Genomic DNA, 8,290 nt, shown 5'->3' with positions numbered 1-8,290 from the left:
GCTTGCGGCCGTTTTGTTGTCGCTTGTGGCCGCTTTACCCGCTGGCGACACCCTTGGTGACATCCCCGGTGACGTCCCCGGTGTCCCCTCGGCCACCGCAGGCGGCTTCTCCGGCGTCACCGCCGCTGTCCCCTCCGGGGTGGCTTTGGTGGCATCAGGGGTGGCTTTGGTGCCATCAAGAGCGGCTTTGGTCACCTCTGGGCTCGTTTTGGCGCCATCTGAGGTGGCCTTGGTGACATCTGAGGCGGCTTTGGTGCCATCAGGGGTGGCTTTGGTGCCATCAGAGGCGGCCTTGGTGACATCTGAGGTGGCTTTGATGCCATCAGTGGTGGCTTTGGCGCCATCTGAAGCCACCTTGGTGCCACCACCCTCCGTGCCGGGCGGTGCCGGCTGTGCCCCCCCTATGGGGACCCATTTGGACGCCGATGCCGCCCCCGACGCCACCGCCGCCGTCCCCGACGCCACCCCCGCCGTCACCCCCTTTGGCGGCTGTGGCGCCGCCGGGTGCAGCTCGGCCAAGGGCACCCACTTGGGCCTGGGCGGCGCCGGGGAGGCGGCGCCGGCGGCGCCCACGGGCGGCGGTGGCGGCGGCGTGGGCGAGGCGCTGTCGCCGCGTCCCCTCCGCCGCGGCGACGCCGAGCGCTCCCGGGCGCGTTTTTTGGGCGTCGGCGGCGACGGCGAGCGGCTGCGGCGCGACCCCGCGGCGGCGCCGCCGCGCCGCGACTTCCCGGAAGACCCCGAGCGGCTGCGGCGCGTCCCGGCCCGGCGGCGGCGGCGGCGCTCGGGGGACGGCGACGGGGACGGCGAGCGGCGGCGGGAGCGGCGGCGCCGGGAGCGGGAGCGGCGGCGGGAGCGGGAGCGGCGCGTCGAGCGCGAGCGGCGGCGGGAGCGGGAGCGGCGGATCGACGACCGCGAGCGGCGGAGCGATCGCGAGCGCCGCGTCGATCGCGAGCGCCGGGCCGGCGACCGGGATCTCTGGACCGACCGGGACCGGCGGAGCGGCGACCGGGAGCGGCGGACGGATCGGGATCGCCGCGTCGGAGACCGCGATCGCCGCGCCGAGCGCGACCTCCTCGTCGAGCGCGACCTCCTCGTCGAGCGCGACCTCCTCGCCGATCGCGATCTCCGCGCCGACCGCGACCGGCGCGTCGGCGACCGCGACCTCCGCGCCGACCGCGAGCGCGACCGCGACCGCCCCCACCGCCGCGAGCGCGACCGCCGCCGCGAGCGCGACCGCCGCGAGCGCGAGCGCGAGCGCGGCCGCGCGTAGCCGCCGGTGGGGATGCAGTTGGGCATGGTGAGCGGCGGCGGCAGCGCGGCGACGCCGCCGGGCCAGCGCGGCGGGGACGTCCCGGCGGCGCTCGGCGTCCAGAGCGGGGTGCGGGAGCGCGAGCGGCGGCGCCGGGAGCGGCTGCGCCGGGAGCGGCGCCGGGAGCGGCGCCGGGAGCGGGAGCGGCGCCGGGCGGGGCGGCGGGAGCGGGAGCGGGAGCGGGAGCGGCGGGAGGAGGAGGAGGACGGAGGGGGAGGGGGAGGGGGGGGAGGGGCGGGGGGATGAAGGGCGGGCGGGGCGGGCGGGGGAGGGGCGGCGGAGCGTTTGGGGGGCGGGGAGGAGGGGGGGGAGGGGCCGGCGGGGGAGGGGGAGGGGCTCCTCACGGGCGGCGGCTCCGCGGGGACCGGGGACGGTGGCGGGAGCGGCTCCGGCTGCTGCTGCGGCTCCTGATTGGACGAAAGCTCCGCGTCAATAATCGACGCCCCAAAAGCCCCGCCCCCCCCCCCCCCCGGTTTCCCGAGGCCACGCCCCCTCTTCCTCCCCAGGCCCCGCCCCCCGGCGCTCACCTGCGGCGGGGGGGGAGGGGCGGCGGCGGCGGGCGAGGCCGAAGGCGGCGGCGGCGCCTCCTCCTCTTCCTCGCGGCGCGGCGGCGGCGCCGGGGTCGGGGCCGTGGCGCTGCGGGACCTGCGGGGGAGCGGGGGTGGGCGGGGCGTTGGGTGGGCGGGGCTCTCGGTATGCTAATGAGGCGGTGATGATACGCTAATGAGGCACGGGGTGGGGGGAGGGGTTTATTTACCTGCTGCGGGAGGAGCCCGAGGAGGAGGAGGAGCCGGCCGGGGAGGAAGAGCGCTCCGGCTTCTGCGATTGGCTGGTGGATCTGCGGGGGGGGAGGAGTTAAACGGGTGAGGGGGGAGGGGTTTAAAGGGGAGGGGGAGGGGCTTAAAGGGGGCGGGGCTCTCTCACCTCTTGCGCTTCTTCTCCTTGGCCTTGTGCTTGGCCTTGGGGCTGGGGGAGCTGAGGGAGGAGCGGTGACATCAGCAGGGAAGCCACGCCCACCCCGTGACCACGCCCACCCCGTGACCACGCCCACCCGTCCCTATTTGCATTTTCCCCGCCCCCTCCTTACCGGTGCTTTCGCTTCTTCGCCTCAGATTCAGACCTAAGAGGAGAAAAAAAAGGGGGCGGGGCTTAGCGAAGCCACACCCATCATCTTGCTAAAGCCACGCCCCCTTTGCCTGCCCTAAGCGGCATTGTCTTGCGGCCACGCCCATTTTTATCTGGGCATCGGCCACGCCCATTTTCCCATATTAGGTGCTGCCCCACAGTGCATTGATGGTTTGGCCACGCCCCCTTTTGTAATGGCCACGCCCCCTCGGTGTTTGGCCACGCCCCCTCTCACCTGTGCTTCTTCTTCTTGCTCTTCTTCCTCTCCCCAGAGCGGCTGGCGGACCTGGAGGGGGAAAAAAGGGATGGGAGACCCCAAAATAACAAAAATTTCACCCAAAATCCACCCAAATTTCCAGCAGAAACGGCCCAAAATTCCAGCCAGAATCAGACTCGAATGCTGTTGAAAATTTCACCTGAAATTCCCCAAATTTTACCCAAAATTTCATCCGAAATTCCTCAAATGCCACCCAAAAATAAGACAAAAAATTCTACTGAAAATTCCACCTGAAATCCCCCAAATTTTACCCAAAATTTCATCCGAAATTCCTCAAATTCTACCCAAAAATAAGACAAAAAATTCTACTGAAAATTCCACCTCAAATCCCCCAAATTCCACCCGGAATTCCAACGGAAACTCCTCCCCAAATTCCACCCAAAATTCCTCAAATTTTCACCTGAAATTCCCCAAATTTAACCCAAATTTTCACCTGAAATTCCTCAAATTTCACCCAAAATCTTCCAAATTCCACCCAAACTTCCAAGCCCCAAAATCCCCAAAAATCACCCCAAGAACCCCCAAAATTCACCTCAAACCTCCCCAAAATCCCCCCAAAAACCCAAAATCCCCCCAAAAACCCAAAATCTCCCCAAAATCCCCCCTCAAAATTCCCTAAAACCCCCTCACAAATTCCAAAAAATCCCACCAAAAATCCCCCCAAGAACCCCAAAATCCCCCAAAATCCACCTCAAACCTCCCCAAAATCCCCCCAAAAAACCAAAAAATCCCAAAACCTCCTTAAAAATGACCCAAAATCCCCCCAAAAACACCAAACCCCCAAAACCCCCCCCAAAAAACCCAAAATCTCTCCAAAATCCTCCCTCAAAATTCCCAAAAAACCCCTCAAAAACTCCCAAAAAAAAGCCCCAAAAACCCCAAAAATCACCCCAAGAATCCCAAAATTCACCTCAAACCTCCCCAAAATCTCCCCAAAAAACCCAAAAATGACCCAAAACCCCCCAAATCTTCCCAAAATCCCCCCTCAAAAACTCTAAAAAACCCTTCACAAATTCCAAAAAATCCCCCCAAAAAACCCTAAAACTCCCCCAAAAATCACCTTAAAACCCCCAAAATTCCCCAGATTTTCCCAAATTTCCCAAATTTCCTAAAATTTCCCAAATTTTCCCAAATTTCCCGAACCTGCCCCGATCCTTCTTCTTTTTCTTCTTCTTCTGCTTCGGGGAGGGCGAGCGGGAGCTCAGCTCCTCGGGGGCGGCGCTGCAGAAAAATTGGGGAAATTTGGGGGAAATTTTGGGGTTTTGGGGGAAACTTTGGGGTTTTGGGGGAAATTTTGGGGATTTTGGGGGATTTGGGAAGAACTGGGGATTGTGGGGGGATTTTGTGGGGAGATTTTGGGAATTTTTGGGGGATTTTGGGGGGATTAATGGGGATTTTTGGAGCAAGTTTTTGGGGTTTCGGTGAAGATTTTTGGGGCAAATTTTTGGGTTTTTTGGGTTTAATGGGGATTTTTGTGGGGATTTTTGGAGGAAATTTTGGGGTTTTTTGTGGGATTAATGGGGATTTTTGTGGGGATTTTTGGGGCAAAGTTTTGGGGTTTTTTGTGGGATTAATGGGGGGTTTTGGTACAAATTTTTGGGGATTTTTGGAGCAAATTTTGGGGTTTTTTGAGGATTAATGGGGATTTTTGTGGGGTTTTTTGGGAAATTTTTGGGGGATTTTGTGGGGATTTTTGGGGAAATTTTTGGGGTTTTTTGTGGGATTAATGGGGATTTTTGTGGGAATTTTTGGGGCAAAGTTTTGGGCTTTTTTGTGGGATTAATGGGGATTTTTGTGGGGTTTTTTTGGGGAAGTTTTTGGGGTTTTTTGTGGGATTAATGGGGATTTTTTGGGGGATTTTTGGGGGTTTTTTTGGGGTTAATGGGGATTTTTGGGGCAAAGTTTTGGGGTTTTTTGTGGGATTAATGGGGGGTTTTGGTACAAATTTTTGGGGATTTTTAGAGCAGATTTTTGGGGTTTTTTGGGTTTAATGGGGATTTTTGGGGCAAATTTTTGGAGTTTTTTGTGGGGCTTTTTGGAGGAAATTTTGGGGTTTTTTGTGGGATTAATGGGGATTTTTGTGGGGATTTTTGGGGAAATTTTGGGGTTTTTTGTGGGATTAATGGGGATTTTTGTGGGGATTTTTGGAGGAAATTTTGGGGTTTTTTGTGGGATTAATGGGGAGTTTTGGGGATTTTTGGGGGTTTTTTTTGGGGTTAATGGGGATTTTTGTGGGGATTTTTGGGGCAAAGTTTTGGGGATTTTTGTGGGATTAATGGGGGGTTTTGGTACAAATTTTTGGGGATTTTTGGAGCAAATTTTTGGGGTTTTTTGGGTTTAATGGGGATTTTTGGGGCAAATTTTTGGATTTTTTGTGGGATTAATGGGGATTTTTGTGGGGTTTTTTTGGGGAAGTTTTTGGGGTATTTTGTGGGATTAATGGGGATTTTTGGGGGGAATTTTGGGGCAAATTTTTGGTGGTTTTTTTGGGGTTAATGGGGATTTTTGTGGGTTTTTTTTGGGGAAGTTTTTGGGGTTTTTTGTGGGATTAATGGGGATTTTTTGGGGCAAATTTTTGGGTTTTTTTGGGTTTAATGGGGATTTTTGGGGCAAATTTTGGAGTTTTTTGTGGGGCTTTTTGGAGGAAATTTTGGGTTTTTTTGAGGGATTAATGGGGATTTTTGTGGGGTTTTTTTGGAGAAATTTTTGGGGTTTTTTGTGGGATTAATGGGGATTTTTGTGGGGTTTTTTGGAGGAAATTTTGGGGTTTTTTGTGGGATTAATGGGGATTTTTTGGAGCAGATTTTTGGGGTTACCTGGGCGGCTCGGGGGGCTCCGGGGAGACGATTTTAAGGTCGATTCTGGGGGGTTTTTGGGGTCATTTTTTGGGATTTTTTTTGTGGGATTTTTTGTCAGATTTTTGTGGGACTTTTTGTGAGATTTTCGCGGAACCTTTCTGGGATTTTTTGGGGTGAATTTGGGCGTTTTTGGGGTTACCTGGGCGGCTCGGGGGGCTCCGGGGGCGCCTCCTTGGCCCTCCGGGCCGGGTCGAAGGCGCTCCCGTCCACGTAGGAGTCGCTGATGCCGAAGGCGGCGCGGAGCCGCTCGTTCTTGCGCTCGTTAGCCTCGGCCAGCTGGTGCGTCTCCGTGGCGCTAATTAACGCGATTCGTTAATTAACGACACGAACGAAAACTCAGGGGCACCGAGGATCCAAAAGAACTCCCGATTCCCACGAAAATCGCGGCAAAAAAGTCTCGTTTCTCGCTCAAAAAATGGAATTTTTCGGCTGGATGCGCCCCAAAAAATCCATTTTTTTCCTCCCAAATTTCCTTTTTCTTCCATCCCAAACCCCCTCCTAATTGCTCAGAACTAATTAACAAGCTGCTAATTAATCTAATTAACGACTTCACGTGGGATTAAAGACCCCAAAAACCCCAAATTTCCACTCAAATCACCCCAAAAATTTCATTTTTCCCCCCCAAAATTCCCTTTTTCCGCCCCCAAATCCCCTCCCAATTACCCAGAACTAGTTAACAAGCTGCTAATTAATCTAATTAACGACTTCACGTGGGATTAAAGACCCCAAAAACCCCAAATTTCCACTCAAATCACCCCAAAAATTTCATTTTTCCCCCCCAAAATTCCCTTTTTTCGCCCCCAAATCCCCTCCAGATTGCCCGGAGCTAATTAGCGATTTATTAATTAAGCTAATTAAGCTAATTAGGGTCTCACGTGGGTTTCTGCTCGGGGTCCCCCGGGCCCCTCGTCCTTCTCCAGCAGCATCGTGCGGAACGTGGCCACCTTGGCCTCGATCTCCTCGGCTGAGTAGCTGCAAAATGGGGGAAAAATGGAAAAATTTGGGAAAAATGGGAAATTTGGGAAAAAAAAAAGGGAAAAAATGGAAAAAATTTGGGAAAAAAATTGGGAAATTTGGGGGAAAAAAAAGGGAAAAAATGGAAATTTGGGAAAAAAAGGGAAAAAATGGGAAAATTTGGGGAAAAAAAGGGAAAAAATGGGAAAATTTGGGAAAAAAATTGGGAAATTTGGGGGAGAAAATGGGGGAAAATTGGAAAAAATGGGAAATTTGGGGAGAAAATGGGGCGAAATGGGAAAAAATGGGAAAAAATGGGGAAAAAAATTGGGAAATTTGGGGAGAAAATCGGGGGGAAATGGGGGGGAAATAGGAAAAAATGGGAAAATTTGGGAAAAAATGGGAAAAAATTGGGAAAAAATTTGGGAAATTTGGTAAAATTTGGGGGGAAATTGGAAAATTTGGGGAGAAAAGGGGGGAATGGGAAAAAAATGGGAAATTTGGGGGAAAAATGGGAAAAAATGGGAAATTTGGGGAGAAAATGGGGGGAAATGGGGAAAAATGGGGGGAAAGGGGAAAAAAAGGGAAAAAATTGGGATAAAAATTGGGAAATTTGGGAAAATTTGGGGGGGAAATGGAAAATTTGGGGAGAAAATGGGGGGGGAAAAGGCAAAAAATGGGAAAATTTGGGAAAAAAATGGGAAGTTTGGGGAGAAAATGGGAAATTTGGGGAAAAAATGGGGGGAAATGGGGGAAAAATGGGAAAAAATTGGGAAATTTGGGGGGAATGGGAAAAAAGGGTGGGAAAATGGGAAAAAAATGGAAAATTTGGGAAAAAATTGGGAAAAAATTGGGGAAATTAAGGAAAATTTAGGGGAAAATGGGGGAAAATGGGAATTGGGAAAATTTGGAAAAAAATTGGGAAATTTGGGGAGAAAATGGGAAAAATTTGGGCTCTTTTTGGGCTCTTTCTTCCAAGGTATTTTGGGGGTGTTTGAGGCCTTTTTTTTGTGGCTATTTATGAATATTTTTGGCTCTTTCTTCTGCGCTGTTTCAAGGGGTTTTTGGGGCTATTTTTTGGAATTTTTGACTGTTTTCCCCAAGGTATTTTGGGCCTATTTTTGGGTATTTTGGACATTATTTCCAGGCCATTTTGGGGTTGCTTTAACCCATTTTTGGGTTGATTTTTCTCAATTTTTGGGACATTTTCCAGCTCATTTCAAACTCACCCCCTGCTCCTCCATAAGCTCCAGGCATTTCACTGATCATTTCAAGGCATTTTGTGCCTTTTTCTGAATCATTTTCCCCAAAATATTTTTTGGGGGCTTAGGGACTATTTTGAGTATTTCGGGTTGTTTTTTTCCAGGGTTTTTGGGGTGTTTGGGGCTAATTTTGGGGTGGTTTTTGGGCTGCTTTTTCCAGGGTTTTGGGGCTATTTTTGGGATTGGTTCTGGGTATTTTGGGCTCTTTTTGGGCTGTTTTTTCCAGGGTATTTCAGCTATTTTTGAGGCATTTTTAGGGTTATTTAGGGCTGGTTTTTCCGGGATATTTGGGGGATGTTTCTGCCCATTTTCACAAGGAGTTTTCCTATTTTGGAGGCATTTTTCAGGTATTGGGGACTCGATTTTTTTGGGGATTTTTTTGAGGATGTTTTTGCCCATTTTCGGGGCGTTTCTCCCAATTTTCCAAACTCAGCCCTGCTCCTCCACGAGCTCCAGGCATTCCACTGATCATTTCAGGATATTTTTGGATATTTCAGGGTGGTTT

Source organism: Melozone crissalis, unplaced genomic scaffold (genome assembly GCF_028551555.1).
Source record: "Melozone crissalis strain CALT ecotype California unplaced genomic scaffold, PUWL_Pcris_2 ptg000737l_1, whole genome shotgun sequence".
Taxonomy (NCBI): Eukaryota; Metazoa; Chordata; class Aves; order Passeriformes; family Passerellidae; genus Melozone; species Melozone crissalis.
Note: the sequence above shows the minus strand (reverse complement) of the source record.